The 18,814-nt window shown below is 50.9% G+C and overlaps 1 non-coding gene across 1 annotated transcript; it reads right to left on the bottom strand.

Moving 5' to 3' along the window:
- Positions 1 to 13,576: 13,576 nt before the first annotated feature.
- Positions 13,577 to 13,649, bottom strand: TRNAS-GGA. Its single transcript has one exon. It is a non-coding gene; the product is annotated as a tRNA-Ser (tRNA).
- Between the last annotated feature and the right edge of the window lie 5,165 nt (positions 13,650 to 18,814).

The following is an 18,814-nucleotide window of genomic DNA, read 5'->3' on the forward strand; positions in this document are numbered from 1 at the left end:
CCCCCCCACCCTGAGCAGGACTCCACCAATGGATGCCTCATGACGGTGGCTAAAGAAAAGGGTTCCTGTGCCAGGAGTTGAGGGTAGTGGTGGCAAAGGAGAGAGCAGAAGAGAAAGGTGGCAAAATCCTGACCTTCCAGAATATGAAGTCTCCCAATCAAGTACTGACCAGGCTCCTCAGGCAGCTGTGGCCGCTGATGCCCCTAGGCTGGGCACCCTGCCAGCCAGGTTCCAGTCCTAAGCGTGCTCTGAGCCCTGGGCTCCCCAGGTTCCTGTGTGTGGGCTGCTCCTGACTTAGCCCTCTTGGGGCCGTCCCCTCAAGCTGAGATGTTTTACATGGGAGCTTGTGTTGTTGACTTGTGTTGTGAGTTGTGTTATTTGGGGCAAAATGCCAGCCTGGGGGACAGTGTCTCAGATCGCATTGAGAAACTGCTGCAGAGGCAGGGGGAAGTTCTGTGAATATGTGACTTTGGTGGAGATGTAATCAAGCCCATAATTTTTTCCAGAAAGTTTGCTAGTCTCATGAAGATTCCTGCTTAGTCAAAGAGCAGAAGTTACCATGAAGGAGTTTAGTGCTTTTCTAAATATAAGGAGATACAAGGCTGGGCTCATAAAATCATTTTCTGAAAATGTCTATCTGAAAACTTGTCCTGCCAGTCTTTCCCACAGCACAGGTGACTCCTTTCTGCTCTCCACCCTGAGCTCTTCTGGGGGTGCTGAAAGGCAGCAATGGTAGCAACTCTTTCTTTAATGCTGCAGAGGCAGATGGCAAGCGCTGGTTTGTGTGGTGCGCTCAGGGAGTGGGGCCCGTGACATTACCACGGGACCAGCTGGCAGGGGCCACAGGCCACTTCCCTCTGTTTTGGTGCCATCCTGACAGTGTCCGCCCTTCCCCTGCTCACTCCCGTATTCCTCCATATTCCTCCAGAAGACATTTCACCTCCACGCTGCAGGCTGGGGCTTTAGGGACAGCAAGAGCTCTAGCATCTCACAGTCAGCAGGAACTCAGCCAGGCCTGACCTATGGAAGGCTGTCTGGCAGAGAAAAGCAAATTTGCTTGGTATTAGGGACAGAAAATCCAAGGGGAAGAGTGACTTGTCCTAGGTCATAGAGAGAGCTTAGAACTGAGGTCTGCTGCTGCTGCTAAGTCGCTTCAGTCGTGTCCAACTCTGTGTGGCCCCATAGATGGCAGCCCACTCCAGTGTTCTTGCCTGAAGAATCCCGGAAACAGGGAAGCCTGGTGGGCTGCCATTTCCTTCAATGCCTGAAAGTGAAAAGTGAAAGTGAGGTCACTCAGTGGTTTCCGACTCTTAGCGACCCCATGGACTGCAGCCTACCAGGCTCCTCCACCCATGGGATTTCCCAGGTAAGAGTACTGCAGTGGGGTGCCATCGCCTTCTCCAAGAATTGAGGTCTGGTGGCCTCTAAATCTGTCTCCAAAAGACAGACCATCCAAGGAGAGACCTTGAATTACAGCTGTAATCAGCTAATTATAATGAGATATGTTGGTTAAGTCCAAAGAGGGAGCAAGTGTGTCCTGGTGGCAGAGGGTGAAGACTTCCCCCATCTGTTTCTGTTTCCCCATTTCCAGGGGTCCAGACAACTTATGTTCCCAGAATGTCTTCTTTTGGCTCGGGTATCTGGAAGGAGTCCTGCCATTTGTTTCTCAATGAAGTTTCTCAAGGAGGGTACAGTCATGAAATTTCTTTATTCAATTGAAAATAAAAATCCTGCTAACTACTGAAGTGGCAGATGAGGTGAGGGTGAGACAAGGCCCCTCAGCTCCTGGTCCCAGAAAGAGGGCAGAGGAGAAGACAGAGACCTGTGATGAGCTTGCATGCACGGTGTTTCTTTCACTGCTCACTGAGGCGTCATCACAGTTTGAGTTCCTTCCTCAGTCTGGTCCAGCGTCCTCACAGATCTCACAGGCTGGAGAGGTAATCAAGCACGATCAGAGTCCTGGGGAGTTTCAGATGAGCCCAGACGCACCAAGAAGCAGCGGTGGCCATCCGCAGGTCTTCATGGAGTGGGCAACTTCGGAACTGGGCCTAAGGGTGAGTTAGTTATCTAGACAAAGACTGGCACTCGGTGCAAAAACAAAACAAAAGGTGAGTGAACGAACGGGGCGGTCCTCTAACACAGGGAGGCAGCCCAGGAGGAGGGGCCCTGAGGCCACAGGTCCTCGAGAGAGCTGGGCAGGGGCTGCAGTGTGCTGCCTGCCTCACCCGCTGTGTGAACTTTGCTGCTGCCCTGGCCTGTGCTCCACCCACTCAGCAAGGCCTTTCTGCCCTCTGCTCGGGCTTAGGTCCTCTTTACTGGCAATGACCACACGTGGTGTTCTGTGTGCGTCTGCCCTCCGCTTGAGGGGAGTGGCTTGGTGCAGAGGTGAGTCAGTGTGCAGTCTGGGGCTGGAGAGGATGGTGGGGAGTCCTGCAGTGGTGGGATCATGGTGGGAGGTGCTTGGGTGCTATGTGGCAGACACCACTCCTGGGACTTCAGGGTGGGGCGATTAGTGGCTGCCCTTAAAGGGTGGACTCATTTGGGGCCACATTGCCTTTGAGCAGTTGGGTGGATCTTGGGTTAGAAACATCTGGAAGGAATTACATACAGAGGATGAAGATATGAGAGTGTTCGGAGCAGAATTCATGACCCACGTGAGGTGGGGAGAAAGTGGAGTGGAAGGGGCCTCAGGACATGGTGGAAATTCATTGACCATGGTCGTCAAGGGGGAGACCTTCATGTCCATTCCACAGCCTCATGGTTACTCCCAGAGTGCCGGGCCTAGAGAAACCACTCAATAAACAGGTGCTCACTTGGTCCAAAATCACTGAAGCTTTCACTTTGATTCACCACAATATAATATGCTGAATTCATGAGATTGGTGCCCAGGTTTATATTAATGAGCTAGAAAAGAGAAAAGAAAATAGACTCAAGAAAAATCAAAGAATCCACACTATTAAAACTCTGAACATGCTTTCCACTGTGTACTCAGGGTCTTGGCACTTGCTGCTCTCCCAGCTCAGAACACTCTCCCCATGGATTACTCTGTAAACACACTCTGAAATTTACCTAAACTTCCTGATTTTATTTTTCTCCAAGATACATATTACCATTGGACTTTGCACACATTTTATTTTTTCTGTCTCTGAGCCTGTCAGTTCCATATAAGAATTGGGGTCTCCAGCCTCCTGCTTGACCTACAGCTGAACCCCAGTATGTGGAATGGGCCAGGAACAAAGTGGGGCCTCCGTGAACGTGCTCTGTGGAGGGAGCCCTGAGCGTGTAGTGGGGACAGCAGGTGTCACGAAGCTGTGAACAACCTACCGAAGGTCTTAACTCTTGCTTTGCATCTGTCTCACTTAATCAGGATTGAACATCAGGACCACAGAAGGCGGCTGCTCTGACCTGGGGACAGCTGTACACACAGTAACTGCAGCTCCTGTGCTGAGATCAAGAAGGATGGATGTCAGGTCCAGGCTCTCACCGGGAGCGCTCCTCCTCCACCATCTCCTATGGGGCAGGTTCTGAGCGGTCCATATTTCCCGCTCAGAAAAGACTTGGCCTGTGCTTTGCAACTTAGAAACCCTTCTCTGCCACACTGGGCTCATTTGCATCTCACCAGCCCTGCAGCCACCCCACTTCCAGAGGTATTTGCAGTCTTTGTTCAGTGGGTGAGAACCCAGAGGGCAGGCTCTGAGGCTCCTCCAGCCGCCATGATCCCCCCACACCTCTGTGAGGAGTCCTGAGCCTCTGAGGGGATGGGGCCCCCTCTGTAGGTCTCCCTGGGGCTGTGATGGAACCTCCTTCCTCCTAGACCGGCACAATGACTTGTCCATACCTGTGAGGGGGCAGGTAGGAGCGCACAGCAGCCCCGAGGGCCCAGCGCCCTGGGATCCTGGGGGGTGGCAGCAGTGAGGAAAGGAGCCAGCAGGGTGGCTCACCCGGCGTGGGAGCCGGGATGCCAGGCTGCTTCTAAGTGGCCGCACCAGCCACAGACGCTGATGGCGACAAAGTGCTCCGGGTCTATGTGAGCCAGTCACGCAGCGAGTGCTCTCAGAACCAGCGTTTATGGTAAAACACCTGTGCTGATTGGCAACAGGGGAAGGGATGACTGTGACCCAGGAAACTCTCCCCTAACCTTCAGGAAACACTCTGACAGGGTCCCGGAAGATGCAAAAAAAAAAAAAAAGTCTGCTTTGGTTAAGAAGACAGGGGAGGAATTGAACATTGGCTGCAAAGGTACATTTTGAAGAAGTAGAAAACAGCACTATTTCTAAATTAAAAGCCTATGTTTAGAACAAGATTACTTAGATGACTAATTGTATAATGCAGGCATTGGGGAAAATAAAAGCTGTGTTATCAGCTGTTTTAACCTCAATTTGTATTTTCCTAAATTCCACATTAGTCTAAAGCTGGGTGTCACTGGAGGTGCTAGTTCTGCGCCAGTGTGCTTCACTCTTTAGAAGTGATCACACCTGTTTACACCGGTGTGAGGCGTGGAGCACAGGTGGCTGGGGCCTCTGGGCTGTGGGGACAGAAAGATGGGGGTTGGCCAGGGAGGGTGGGTCCTGCCCTCGGGCTTCTGCTTTGCCCAGACACTCAGGGTCCCCGGGTTCTCTCTTGACCTACTAATGGGGGAGACAGACAAGAGGAGCCGTAGGGGGAGCTGTCGTCGCGCCTTCCATATACTCTCCATTTACATGTTGGGCATCGAGCACTCGCAAAGCTCCTCGAAGGTCTTGGTTCTTTTGATCTCTTTGGTCTTCACTAGTCTTCCTGCTCAGGCATCAATGTGCGCACGCGTGCTGTCGCTGCAGTCAGGTCTGACTGCGCCGCTCTGTACTACAGTCCACCACGCTCCTCTGTCCACGGGGTCCTCCAGGCAAGAATACTGCAGTGGGGAGCCACTCCCCTCTCCAGGATATCTCCACCCGGGGCTCGAGCCTGGGTCTCCTGCACTGCAGGCAGGCTCTTTACCATCTGAACCATTAGGGAAGTAATTAATTGTAGTTATTTTCCGGCAACACTATTTGGGGGTTGACCTCAAGTGTGTACGTGTGTTTTCCTTTCCCCTGAAGCCACTGCTGACACCCTGGTGCTCCCACTGGGTACCCTATTATTGTTCGCCCACACTGCCTGCCCCAGTGCCACCCCTGGCCAGAGACACTCTGAGTTAGCAATGGAGTTCAGTCAATGACCTACCAGCAAATCTAATGAAAACCGCCCATGAACTCATGGTTTTCAGCCCATTCCTGAAATGTGAATTGGTGCAAATTGAAGGACAAACTCTCATACAGCGAGAGCTCTGGGAAGGGCGTGGGTAGGGGGACATGGCAGAGACGCCCACTGGGCTCCTAGGAGGCTGGTCCCTTCTCTCCTGGGGGCACTGCACACTCAGCTTTGAACTGAGCACATGGCTGCCTGTGAGACCAGCTCTCCCTCCAGGATGGAGGGAAAACCACGTGTGCTCTTCCTTCTCCTGCTGTCTTGCTGTGGGAACGTCAGCCGAGAAGGGGAAGCTCCATTCTGCTCCAGGTCCACCCTGGAGGGGGCAAACGCCCCTGGGATGACAGAACAGTATTCCTAGGACGGGAGTGGAGCTTTCTGGAACAGCCCTGCCAGACCAACCCTGGGCTGCCTCCCTCCGCATCTAAATGGGAAACAGATGCACACTTCTCCTGGCTGTAATTTTGTGGGGACTTTTTTTTTGTCCACAACCTTGACTGGCACATCAGGCTCTGAGGGGTTTCTGTGCAGCGGCCTTGTCATGCTGCCCCAACAAGCAGAAGTCTGGTATTTTCAGCTCTCCTTTCTGTGCGAGGACAGTCAAGCTCAGCTCCATCAGCTGTCCTCTCCAGCTGCGTCTCTGAAAACCTACGTGGAAAACAGATGCTCCCGACTCGGTGAATCAGGAGGTGATCCCTCTACCTTCCAGGGAGATGGACTTGTTCCCTCCCCCACACCGCGCACCCCCCACTCTCCCCTAAACACATAACTGGCTTTGAGATGTGTGCTCTTTCCCTGATAATAAGGGCAGTTTCTAACTGCACAGCCTCGAGGCACAGGCATCTTGTGAGTGGTACAACTGGATTACCACAAGAAAGGTGAGTTTCACTCTGGTAGGTCCCCTGCTAAACCGATGTATTGAAAACTTTCAGTGGAAATATCACTAAAATCCATGTTCAGTATTAAGCTAAAATGTGGGAAGTTGCTAAGTTTTGCCCTAAGCTCTCAGGCCAAGGAGACAGATATTTAGGATTTCCCAGGGGTCTGATCTTGTTTATGTAATTTCTTAGATGTCCTTCTCCCTTATGGAACCTGTTAGTTTATAGAGAAAAATCTCATATAGTGAAATATTAAACTGCTTGAGAACATGGTGATAAGTTTAATTCATTTATTCATTTGTGCTTGTCTGAAGAGTGTCTTCTCTTTCAGGGCTAGCTTAAAACATAATTTATTAATAGAAAATGTCCTTCAGGTCCATGTGAGCCTTAGAAGAGGCATGGGGGGAGGAGAGTCGACTCAGGCCAAGCTGCTCTGGATGATTCTCCATTAAATAGTGACAGTCTCACCCACAGACGACTGGTGTCTCCAGCATCACAAGACAGGGCTGGTCTTTCTGGAGGAAGCTCACAGCCACATCCTCACAGGTCACCGACTCCTGAAAACACAGTGGGTGTTCCACATCAGGGGGTACTGTTGCAGGAAAGGGGGCCCCTTCCAGGGCCCGAAACTGGGCTCCTGTCCAACACTCGGAAGTGAATCGTCTGAGGAGACACACGTGCTGACAAAGCAAGAGAGTTTATTGGGAAAGGGCACCAGCATGGAGAGCAGGAGGGTGAGGGAACCCAAGAGAACAGCTCTGCCACACGGCTCGCAGTCTCGGGTTTTATGGTGATGGGACTAGTTTTCGGGTTGTTTTTAGCCAATCATTCTGACTCAGAGTCCTTCCTGGTGGTGCACACTTGGTTCAGCCAAGATGGATGCCAGAGAGAAGGATTCTGGGAGGTGGTCAGACACGTGGTGTCTCCTTTTGAGCTTTCCCAACCTCTTCTGATTGGTGGTGGCTTATTAGTTCCGTGTTCCTTACCAGGACCTCCTGTCGTAAAACAACTCATGCAAAAGGTTACCCTGGTGCCTGGCCAGGGAGGGCGGTTTCAGTCAGCGTGCTTCCCCTAACAGTTCCACTGTGGTTTTATAGATCAGGCCATAGCATTCTACATCCCCTGGGTCAAATTCTACCATAACCTGTGCTGGTTGGACCCACAAGCTAAGAATGATTTTTATTATTTTAAATGTTATAAAGTTTTGTGAGACATATGAATTCTATGGCTGCCAAATTTCAGTGTCTATAAAGATATCTGAGGCTGCTTTCCTGCTGCAATAACAGAACTGAGTAGATGCAGCAGAGGTCATATGCCAGTCCCAAATACTTACTATCTGCCCCTTAGCAAGACTTGCCAGCTCTGGCTCAGGAAAGTGGTATTTTAAATACGGTATGCTGGAGTTTTGCTTGAAGAAAGGTAAAGTTTTAGTAAATTTTGCCCCATGAAATAAATCTTTCTTAAGTAATGTAAAACTGGCCACCTTACTCAGTAATCTCAGAATAAACACAAGGACAGTAAATATTTATTAATAATTGAAAATTTGTTAAAGAATCAGGTCATTCAGATGATCTTACTTCTGCATGACACATTGACATGGTTGATTCCAGAGTTACATTTTCCCTTAGGATCAGGTGGATTCTATAGCTTCTCCTGTGTGTGTGTGTCTGGCTCGAATGATTGCATGCTGCTTCTTTATTCTTGCCACCCTGGCGTTGCTTAGAGACCCTGGATGTTTCATGAAAGCAATGGCCACAGCATGCTAAAAGGCCTAACCCTGCCTCTGTCTTGTGTCTTCAGGAGCTAAGTGCATGCCAAATGTGTATGAAAGGTCCAGATGTAAAAGTTCAGGTATGCCATTGATCCACACCTCCTATGTAAAGGCAATGTCCTTCTTTTACCCTCATGGGGGTAACTGGGGCCAGATGTGAGGACAAAGTGTACGATCAGTTCAGGTGCAAAAAGTCAGTTATCCCCTTGCTTCATACCTGCTGTGCAAAGGGAAAATCCTTCCTTTGGGAAAACAGCTCAGAGCTCATAGAGACAAGGGCTGCCCCCTGCAGAGTGGGGCCAGTAGCCTCTGGTGGGGAAGACTGGGGTGATGACTGACTGGCTGGGGGCTCCCAGGATGAGGCAAGAGGCTGAGGAGCCCAAGTCTGCAGAGCCAAGTTTATACCAACCCCTCCTTGGATCTGCATCTGTCTGAGTGGAGCAGTGACTTTAAGGGGCTAGGATGCCAGCTGCCTGCCTGGAGGCTATAGGAGGAGGGGGCCGAAAAGCAGGCAGTGTGGCTCGTCTTCATTTCTGAAGACACTTCTTTCTGGCACCAGGTGCCAAGCTATGGCAAAGGCTTTTATTCTTATAAAACTGCTTTGGCTGTTCTAATTCATTTGCCTTTCCATCTTAGTTCATTTAAAAGATAAATGTACAAATGCGTATATTTTTTCTCTTAGCACCAGTGGAAATCCTATAACTTGGCTATTTTTATCCAACAATTCATCATAGAGATCTCTCCAAGTCAGTACCGATAAAGATTTCCGTACCAGATCCCTCTTAATGGCTGTTTCCTGAATGTTCTGATTTTACACTGAGTGATACTAATATCAATAATCTATTACACAAGTATTTGCACAAAAGTTCCTCCCACGCTGATTTGTTATCATTGGACCTTCCGTGTGGAATATGAAAAGATGGGTTTATGGCTGTTTATCATTCATTTCTTTGATGGCTTCTGGCCTTTTTTTTTTTTTAATGTTGTATCATGATTCCATTCTTTAATTCCACGGAATAAAAATCATTCATGCATGTTTTTACCGAATCCTTTCATGGTTTCAGCTTTACAGTCCACACAGTCTAAGTCTCACGAAATTCCCAAGTCCGCCTGGGAGCAGGGACCTGCCCTTTGGGCCGCCTGGGTCCGACCCTCGGGAATCGCTGCGGAGCGCGCCTTGTCCCGCAGCCGCCCGGGGAGGTCTTCCCAGCTCCCGCCCTCCCGTCTGCTGTCTGGGTCTCCGCGCCCTGCCGGGCCGGGAGCCGGCTCCCAGGCGGACGCCCGGGACAAGCGGGGCGTCAGGGCGGCCCGGCGGTCGGGGTCCGCCCGGGGCCGTGTGCGCCGCTCGTCGGGAGCCACCCAGCGGCCGCCGTGAGCCGGTCCCTTCCTGGGGAACGTTGGCGACTCCCGCGAAGGCTGCGGTTCGGCCGCCGAGCCCGGGGCAGAGCTCCAGAGGCCGGGGGTGACAGCGCCAGGAGACCCGGGAGGAGCCTGCTGTCGCCGGAGAGGCGGGCTGCAGGTCCGCGGCCTGGGCGGGCGGCGCCGGTCGGGGTCGCTGCCCGGCCCGGGACCAGCGCGCCGCGGGGCCCCTTCTGCCCGCGGGCGCCGCCGGGGCAGCTGAGCGCGAGCAGGAACGGTCACGGCGCCGGCGTCCGCGGGGTCACACCTCCTCGGTGTTTCCCGCTCGCCCGGAGGTGCGGGCCACACGGGTGCACGCGCACACGTCCAGTCTTCCCAGCCTCCCCCATGGACCCCGACGGTCCTGATTCACAAACGCGTGTCCTCTCCCCGCAGAGGGACCAGGGGCCGCGCGTCCTCCTCCCCAGAGGGCGCCCCGAAGCGCTTCCTTGCCACCGTGGGGGAGCGGGCGCCCCGCTGCCGTCGCGGCGCTGCGGCTGCTCCCAGGCGGCCACGGTTCCTGGTGACGTGCTCAGGACTCAGCCGACGGGTTTCCTGCGGGTCGGGCTGCATCTATGCGAGGGGCGCCCTGCGACCCTTCTATTCTCCTCGGGCTCAGAAGTGGGAAGGATGGTGTCCGTGTGGAGGCGCGGTTTCGCGGGTGTGAGACACGGGTACATCTGTGTGAGGATCACAAAGCCTGCAGATTGGCGGCTGCTCTGGCGAGGTCGACCAGATGGCCCGACAGGTTGTTGGGGATTTTCATCACCAATGTAGTAATCTATTGTAAAGTAGGTATTCAATGAGAAATCTTGAAGTTAATTGTAATGAAAATCACCATTATCATTGTTACTCAACAATAACGTAATTATTACCTTTGTTTGCAGTTAATTTAAGAAACACCGTTTCAAGTTTATCCACAGAGTATCCAATTGAAGACAACCAGAGAAGGATGTTGAAATGAAGAACTTTCTTAACACACTGGGGAGTCGGGGAAACTCTCCTTCCAGCACGAGGCCCTGCCCTGCAGCAACCGACCTGGAAAACCAGCCCCCAGCCTCTGCAGCAGTGGACTCCAGGATTCAGTGCGTGGTCAGTGACCACCACCTTCCTTATTTCTCTGCCTTTCAATTTAGTACCAAATGGGGGAAACGAAATCTGTTATCTAAGCAGTCACCTAGGACGGCCCTCTTCCTGTCAGCCTGCCTCCGGCTACCCCATATTACACGCTCTGAGCAGGACACGCTTTCCCTTTTCCCACCAGAACGTGTCCCCACTCCTATGTGTGCCCTGAGTCTCAGCCTAGGCGAGTGGTGGTGGCTGACTCCTTGCTCTGGAGACAAATTCTGAAGAAACAGTAAAGGATCGGGAAAATATCCTGGAGTAGGAAATGGCCACTCACTCTATTATTCTTGCCTGGAAAATGCCATGAACCGAAGAGCCTGGCCATCTACAGGCCGTGGGGTCACAAAGAGTCAAGCACGGCTAAGCATGCACACAGAGACACGGGCATCTTTGTTTACGTCTACAGAGCTTAGAGTGAGAACCAAATAAAGCACAGAGGATAATAGGTGGTTGTTGTTATTTTTGGAAAAAAAATTCAAATTACTCATTTTAAGTTTAGATATATATCATATACCAAAAAGTTCTCCTCTGAGCACTGATTTCAGTGATTGCCTATGTATATAGCTGTGTAGCCATCACCACTATCTGATCCAGAATACTTTATATTTTATCTCCCTACAAAGACACCTAGTGTTCCTTAATCAGTCACTTTAAATTCCACATTCCTCACTCTTTCATCCTTATGGAATTGCCTATTCTGCGTATTTCAAGCACATGGGTTTGTACAACCGTGGCCATTTAGCTCTGGTTTCTCACACAGTGTCATGTTTCTGAAGCTTATTCGTGTTTTATCATGTGATCCAATTTTTTGTTTCGCTTCAGAACTTTCCTAAGTCTTTAACACATGCACACGTGCGCGCACACACACACACGCTACACTTCTTTTAATGTGGAAAATACACTGAGGTCCAATGTCACCATTAGAACCACTTTATGCACACAGTTCCATGGCATAAAGTACTGCCTTCCTATAGGCACTCAACCTGCCCACCAACCCAGAGCGGCCAGCATGCACAGAGGACACCAGCCCAACTGTGCTGCCCATTGTCAGAACCCCCCCCCCCCCACAGCACCCACCCAGGCCAAGACTCAACAATAGGTCCACTTTCCAATGGCCAAAGAAGAGACCATCTCTGCCAGGGGAGGGGGCGGTGGCCAAGGGTGAGAGAGATGAAAGGAGAGACAAACAGGAAAGTCTACAGCACCTGGTCTTTCCAGGTGGTCTTGCAACCAAGTACGAATCGGGCTCAACCTTGCTTTAGCTTCTGAGCTCAGAAATCACCGAGAGCCTTCATGGTGGCATGGCGCTAGATGCTGGCAGCCCCAACCAGGCACCCCAACACCCTGTGCTGAGGGGCCCTGCCCTGCCAGCCTCACCAGCCCCTCTCAGAGCCCTGGGGTGCTCAGCATCTGTGGGCAAACCGCTCCTGGCACATCCTTCAGCCCTCTGGAGGCCCAGCCATCAGGCTGCGACTTGGAGTTCCCAGGAGATGGTTATCACTCAGGATATGTGGCCAGTGGCAATAGGGCCTGACCCTCTGGAAGTGAGTGGAGAAAAGCCCAGTGCTCTCCTTCAGTGCTGTCCTGGCACCAACTGAGTGTCTCTCGCTGACTTCTTCACTGCTTCACCCAGATATTCCACTTACCACTCGTGTTCCAGGCTGGGATTCTAGGGGCAGCCTTCCCAGGGTTGCAGCCTTTCCTGGTGACCAATCCCAAGTACCTATGCCTCAACCTCTGGACCCTCACATAGGTAGTACCGCTATCAATGCTTAGGGTTAAAAACAGCAGATCTCAGACGCTGAAGACTTGTCCTAGGTCTTGCAAACAGCTCAGAACTGAGGTCTGGAGGCCTTTAATGCTGTCACCTGAGACCACACCATCTGCCAGCAGACAGGTCAATCTCCAGATGATCAGAATCAGAGTGATTAAGTACAAAGAAGGACCAACGTGTCATGTTGGGAGGAGGGAGGTGGAAACAACACCCCTCTGCCTTTGTCTCCCTACTGCCAGCTGCCCAGGGGCCCAAGCCATCTCCTCAATATCCTGTGTTGACATATTGTTCTCTTTTGACTCAGACAACATGGAGGGTCCCTGCCCCTTAAGTAGTAATTTTCTCAGTTTTGAGGGGTACAGCCATGAAATGTCTTCCAGTGTAAAAATAAAGAAAAGATAAAAATCACCCAGACCACTGGAGTTCCATATGAGGTGAGGGTGATATAAGGTCCCGTGAACTTCTGTTCTGGAAAGAGGGAGGGAGGAGGAAGAAAAAGCTAATCTTCGGTGAATGTAACCTTCACATGGACTCTGTTTAGTCATTTTATCTGTACAGTTATTCAGTCATCATCACATTCACTCAAGGCCTTTTCTCTTTCGGGCCTGATCTTCTCATGGAGCTCACAGGCTGAAGAGGTACTCAGAGTGAGCGAGTCAGTTCCTAGGCAGGTTGATAAGAAGTCCAGGGGTAGCGAGGAGAGAGGGGTCTGGAGTTCTCAAGGAGGAGGAAAGGACAAGCATCTTTTTTCCTCTACATTCCTTAGTCTTAGTCACTTAAAACGTTTGTTTGTTTGTTTGTTTTTCTTTCTTTAGGCCCAGAACTGATGGTTACACAACTCAGTTTAAACTCGGTGAAAGAAAGTGAACTCGCTCAGTCATGTCCGACTCTTTGCAACCCCGTGGACTGTAGCCCACCAGGCTCCTCCATCCATGGGATTCTCCAGGCAAGAGTACTGGAGTGGGGGGCCATTGCCTTCTCCAGGGGATCCTCCCGGCCCAGGGGTCCAGCGCGGGGCCCCCGCACTGCAGGCCGAGGCTTCACCATCTGAGCCACTGACACTCTGTGCCAGGCACTGTACACCAGCAGTGTGTCTGCGTGAGGACAGGCCCTCCCCCTGAAAACCTTCTGACTAACCCTGGTGCCTTAGAATGCATAGTGTGGGAGCAGGTCTGCTAGGATCTTCTCTTAAATTCTGATCCTGTTTATCCTAAAATGTTGATTGTGAGAGTGGGTCTGGTAAAACTTTCACAAACTTCAGACATTCTTTTGATTTAAAGCAAAGTCAATCAGTCATGTCCGACTCTTTGCGACCCCATGGACTGCAGCCTACCAGGCTCCTCTGTCCATGGGATTCTCCAGGCAAGAGTACTGGAGTGGTTGCCATTTCCTTCTCCAGGGGATCTTCCTGACCCAGGGATCGAACCCGGGTCTCCTGCATTCCAGGCAGACACTTTAACCTCTGAGCCATCAGGGAAGTCCAGTAACTAATTTAAAAAGTATATACCTCCCTTGCTAACACTAGCAAGGGTGGCACTCTCCACCCCCTTCTGATATCTCTGTCAGAAGCTTTCTCTGACCTTTTTCCACTGTAACAAAACTCTGCTACACAAACGCTCTTGAGTGATCAATCCTGGCCCCTGGTCCTGAAGCTAAATCTTCAGAGATCATGAATCTGACATCGTTCACAGTGAGCTCGATTGAATCTATAACAATCTCTTAAGAGCCAAGTATAATCTTAAAATAAGCTATGCTGCTACTAAGTCACTTCAGTCGTGTCCGACTCTGTGTGACCTCATAGACGGCAGCCCACCAGGCTCCCCCATCCCTGGGATTTTCTAGGCAAGAACACTGGAGTGGGTTGCCATTGTCTTCTCCAATGCATGAAAGTGAAAAGTGAAAGTGAAGTTAGTCATGTGAGACTCTTAGCGACCCCATGGACCACAGCCTACCAGGCTCCTCGGTCCATGGGATTTTCCAGGCAAGAGCACTGGAGTGGGGTGCCTTCTCCAAAATAAGCTATAAGCCCTATTAAAATAAAATAAAATTCAACTGAGTAAAATTTTAAAATCTTAGTGCCTTTATTTAAAGATTTATGAGTCAGGCAGCATCCAATTTAGCAGTTAGAAACTCTGAGGAGTTGCACAAAATAAAAGACTTTTATAGGCGAAAGGGATCAGGAACAAGGAAGTTGTACTGGGCAAAGAATCCAAGTGGTTACTGCGAGGTTACTTTCCATTAGAGGCTGGAACGCTTTCTCAGGCAGATGGCTTAACTAGTGATAGTCAGAAGATTCCTGGCTGACTGGTTCAAGATTTCATTTCTGGAAGAGCCAAAGCTGCATTTCCGCCTATTCTGCTAGCATGGTTCCTAACTGAGTAACTCCTCTGGGGGCTGTCACCTTGTTTTTAACAGACCCCTGGGGGCAGCAACAAGGCTGACCGCTTCTGGTTCCTTGCTAAGCACAGTGGCGGGTGTGTTCATCCCCAAATGCTGAGAGCGCATGTGCTCTGTGCCAGGCCTGGGCTGGGGGCAGGGGCTCAGCCACCACACCTCACAGCCCTTGACATGGGGCTGGTGCACTGGGATGACCCAGAGAGATGCCATAGGGAGGGAGGTGCCAGGGGGTTCAGGATTGGGAACTCAAGTACACCCGCGGCGGATTCATGCTGATGCATGGCAAAACCAATACAGTATGTAAAGAGAAATAAAGTAAAAGAAAAAAAATTTAAAAAGAGAGAGAGGAGAGTAGGGCAGAAAACCACGTCACTTTAAACAGAAACGGTCCTCCTGCTCCCACAGAGCTGACGCTGCGGAGGGAGACAAGGAATACGCAGAACAGCGTGTAGAAGAGCCAGCTCCACGGAGTGAAGGGCGGACACGGCGCAGCGGGAAGGGGGGTGGGGAGGAGAGGAGTCCCCGGCGGGCACTGATGGCTGACAAGCCCCAGCGGGTGCTGATGGGCCCGGCCCTGGTGCCGCGAAGGACCGAGGTGCTGAGGGCAGGAGCCCCGGGGGAGCTGTCCCTGCAGATGCGCTTGGGGACCTGTCTCTGAGGAGGTGACATTCACGCTGCGCTCCGGGCCCCTGGCCCCTTCCCTCGTCACCCAGAGCCAGACACCGAGGATGGCCGCTGACATCACGCGCACTAGCCGGTCCTGAGCCTGCACACCCAGCTCGCTGCTCCCTCCTGAGGCATCACAGGAAAGGCCCCTGTACTGAACCCCCCTCCCTCCCTCTCCCGACAAGTCCCGTCCCTTCCCGTGTGGCCCAATGGCGTGGCCTGTCCCTCCTCTTGGGAACTCGAAGTCATCAACTCTCTTTTCGATGACAGTTGTCTCCTGACCTGTCTGCCTCCTTATGCCTCCAGTTCCCTATTCATGCGCTGTATTTTAAATTAGCCAAGAATGACAGCACACTCTGAAGACCCAGAGCATCTTAACTGAGCCCACTCAATTAAGTGTGGACTAATGGAGAACGAGTTATGACACTTCTTGCAATGTCCTCAGTCAATTTAATGTGTTGTTGTGTGTTAAGCATGTGTTTTGGAGAAGGAAATGGCAACCCACTCAAGTATTCTTGTCTGGAGAATCCCATGGACGGAGGAGCTTGGTGGGCTACAGTCCACGGGTCGCAGAGTCAGACATGACTGAGCGACTTCACTTTCACTTTCACTTTGAATCAGTAATTCTAAATCAGTTAACCATATGTTTGAAAGTATCTTTTGCTTCATTTTCTCTCTTTTGCTCTTGCAAATGTAAAAACAAAACCAAATATCAAGAGACACACTAAAACGGGTTTTGTTTTCTGTTTTTCCTGGTTGAACTTTATGCCAACAAATCCTAGGTAAGGACTTAGGAAGCTGCAGTAAGTCAAGGCACGAGCAAGACCACACGATCTGCAATCAACAGGGGTCTTAATGGTGCCAGAGAGCCTTTTTTTTTTTTTTTGCCATGCCGTAGGAGGCAGATGCAGTGGCTGAGGGGCCAGAGATCCCGGGGCCTTAACGACACCAGTGAGCCAGCTAAGATGCAGGAGGCTGGGCCAGGTACAGCACGTTAGGCCAATGCGAGCGGAAACATATTTAATTCTGAATTTCCAGAACCATTACCTCAAACAAAATGTTCACCTTCTTCTGATATTCACATAGAAAGATTGCATAGACTCTTTTGCCTAGAAATTCTACTTCCATGGGAGAAAGCCACCAGGAAGATTGCTTGAAGAATTTAAGAGACTGTGTTTTTTAGGTGGAGAAAGAGGAAGTGAGTAAATGGCAAGTGTGGTTCAGAAATGGAAAGGGGTCTGTGCAGAGCCAGCAGGCTCCCTTTGGTGGAAGGCAGGCCGTGCGCTCACTGCTCCTTCCCCCTTTTGCTGAGGTCACGTTTATCATGTTTTAGGTAGCTCCAATGAAAACTTCAAGTACTGGGTCTTCCCTGGTGGTCCAGTGGTTAAGAATCTACCTTGCAGTGCAGGGGACACCGGTTCGATCTCTGGTCCCCAGAAGATCCCACATGCCACAGAGAAATGAAGCCGTAAATACTGAGCCCAGGCATTCTAGAGCCCAGCGCTCCACAGCAAGAGACGCCACCAAAGTGGGAAACAAAACCAGCCCAACTAGAGCACAGACCCTGCTTGCTGCAAGTAGAGAGCCTGCAAGCAGCAAGGAAGACCCAGTGTGGTCAAAAAGAAATGAAATTATATTTAAGCAAAAACCCCTTCAAGTACAGTGACTCTCAGTGGCACAGGTAACTCCTGCTCGATGTTCTCAGCACACCGGCGTATGGGGTCTGCAGGAACCCCTCCTCGCGTGAAGGCCCAGAGTCTCCATCGACCACGTGTGTCCACCACTGTGCTGTGCCATCTCTCCACTCACCTTGGCACAGAATTGCTTCTGGTGGTGTCACTCTTTAGGCAGGGGAGTCATCCTTGTGAATCCTCATCTAAGAATTAATATCATCTCACCTGCACTTTATTTCTATCTTCCTTAAAAGGAGTTCCTTAAAATCCCAATGGTATTCCTTAAAAGACCGTTTTAACACAATCTTGATTTGAACACCTATGTTTTTATTTATCAACTTTCATGTCTCCTTCGTTGTGTCCTGTGCTCTGGCTCAGCCTCTCTCTTGGCCTCTGCTCTTGGCCTCTCATGAAACAACGTACATTTAAGTCACTTCAGTCATGTCTGACTCTGTGCGACCCCACAGACAGCAGCCCACCAGGCTCCCCCGTCCCTGGGATTCTCCAGGCAAGAACACTGGAGTGGGTTGCCATTTCCTTCTCCAATGCACGAAAGTGAAAAGTGAAAGGGAAAGTGAAGTCGTGTCCGACTCTGTGCGACCCCATGGACTGCAGCCCACCAGGCTCCTCCATCCATGGGATTCTCCAGGCAAGAGGACTGCAGTGGGGTTCCATTGCCTTCTCCAGCAACGTACAGGATGTATTAATTGCACCCACCCTCCCCTCTCACTGGCTCTTCTCCACTCTCCCTCATCTCTCCGTGACATGTGTAACTAAGTGCACGTCACTCTTACCGTGACCCCCTCCCCTTCCCTTGGGGAGCCTGTTATTGCTTTCCTGCTTCTTTCTCTGATGCCCCATGTGTGCCCTGCCCAACATGCAGCCGCTTCCCAGCAGGCTCTCTCCCTCACTCTTCTCTTCAGAGTTCCTGCTGGAGTTTCTGGACACCACCTCCCAACTATTTACCTCTGCCTCTGACTCCTTCACCCCTGGTGTGGGCCTGTAGCATCTTCCCCTGAATGAAGACCACAGATGAAACCTAAACTCCACTTCTTCCCCAGCTCCTTGAACTCCCCTGTGGATGTCTCCTGCTCATCCAGGCTCAGCGATTCAATATCATCCATGAACCATTTTTCTATACGTGACCGTCTATCTGGCTGTATCGATACAGTCTCCAGGGCAGTGGGTGGGGCGATGATGGACAATGTTGAGATCGCAGGTGGAGACCAGGCCAGGCAATGCGGGCGTGCGAGTGAAGGACAGCTAAGAAGAAGAGCAGATTATAGGGAAGTCCCAAGGGCAGAAGAAGTTGGAGTGAGAAATCTGGGGGAGGAGAGGTCGAGTCTCAAGGAAAGAGAAATGATCATTGCATAGCTCCTCGGGGGGTGGGGGCAGGGGGAATCCAGCAACATGCTAGTTTACCAGCAACATCCTATCAGATGCTATATTTCAGTTAGAAATACTTCAGGCTAAAAATCCATGAGATTTGTAGAAATTCCTAACGCATTAGAAATTTATACATTTTCCTACAATGGAATAAATTAGGCTAAGGTTATGCATTAATTGTTTATTGTGATATCAAGATGTCATTTTATATTAGTGTTTATTCCAATGTGGACCAGTAACGTGTATTATAGTACATTATCTATTCAGTGGACTGGTTTGTGGAAAATAGTGTCCCTAGAGAGACTATTCCCCAAGATATTGTCAGCTGAGTATAAGCAAGACACCATAAAGCACTGTGCTTAGTATGCTGCCGTTCATGGCTTTAAATGTGGTGTCCTCAGTACTCAGTCCTGCCCGACACTGGATGACACCATGGGCTGTGGCCCACCGGGCTCCTCTGCCCACGGCGATTCTCCAGGCAGGGATACTAGGGTGGGTTGCCACTTCCTGCTCCAGGCGA

This window comes from Oryx dammah, unplaced genomic scaffold (genome assembly GCF_014754425.2).
Source record: "Oryx dammah isolate SB20612 unplaced genomic scaffold, SCBI_Odam_1.1 HiC_scaffold_18, whole genome shotgun sequence".
Lineage (NCBI taxonomy): Eukaryota > Metazoa > Chordata > Mammalia > Artiodactyla > Bovidae > Oryx > Oryx dammah.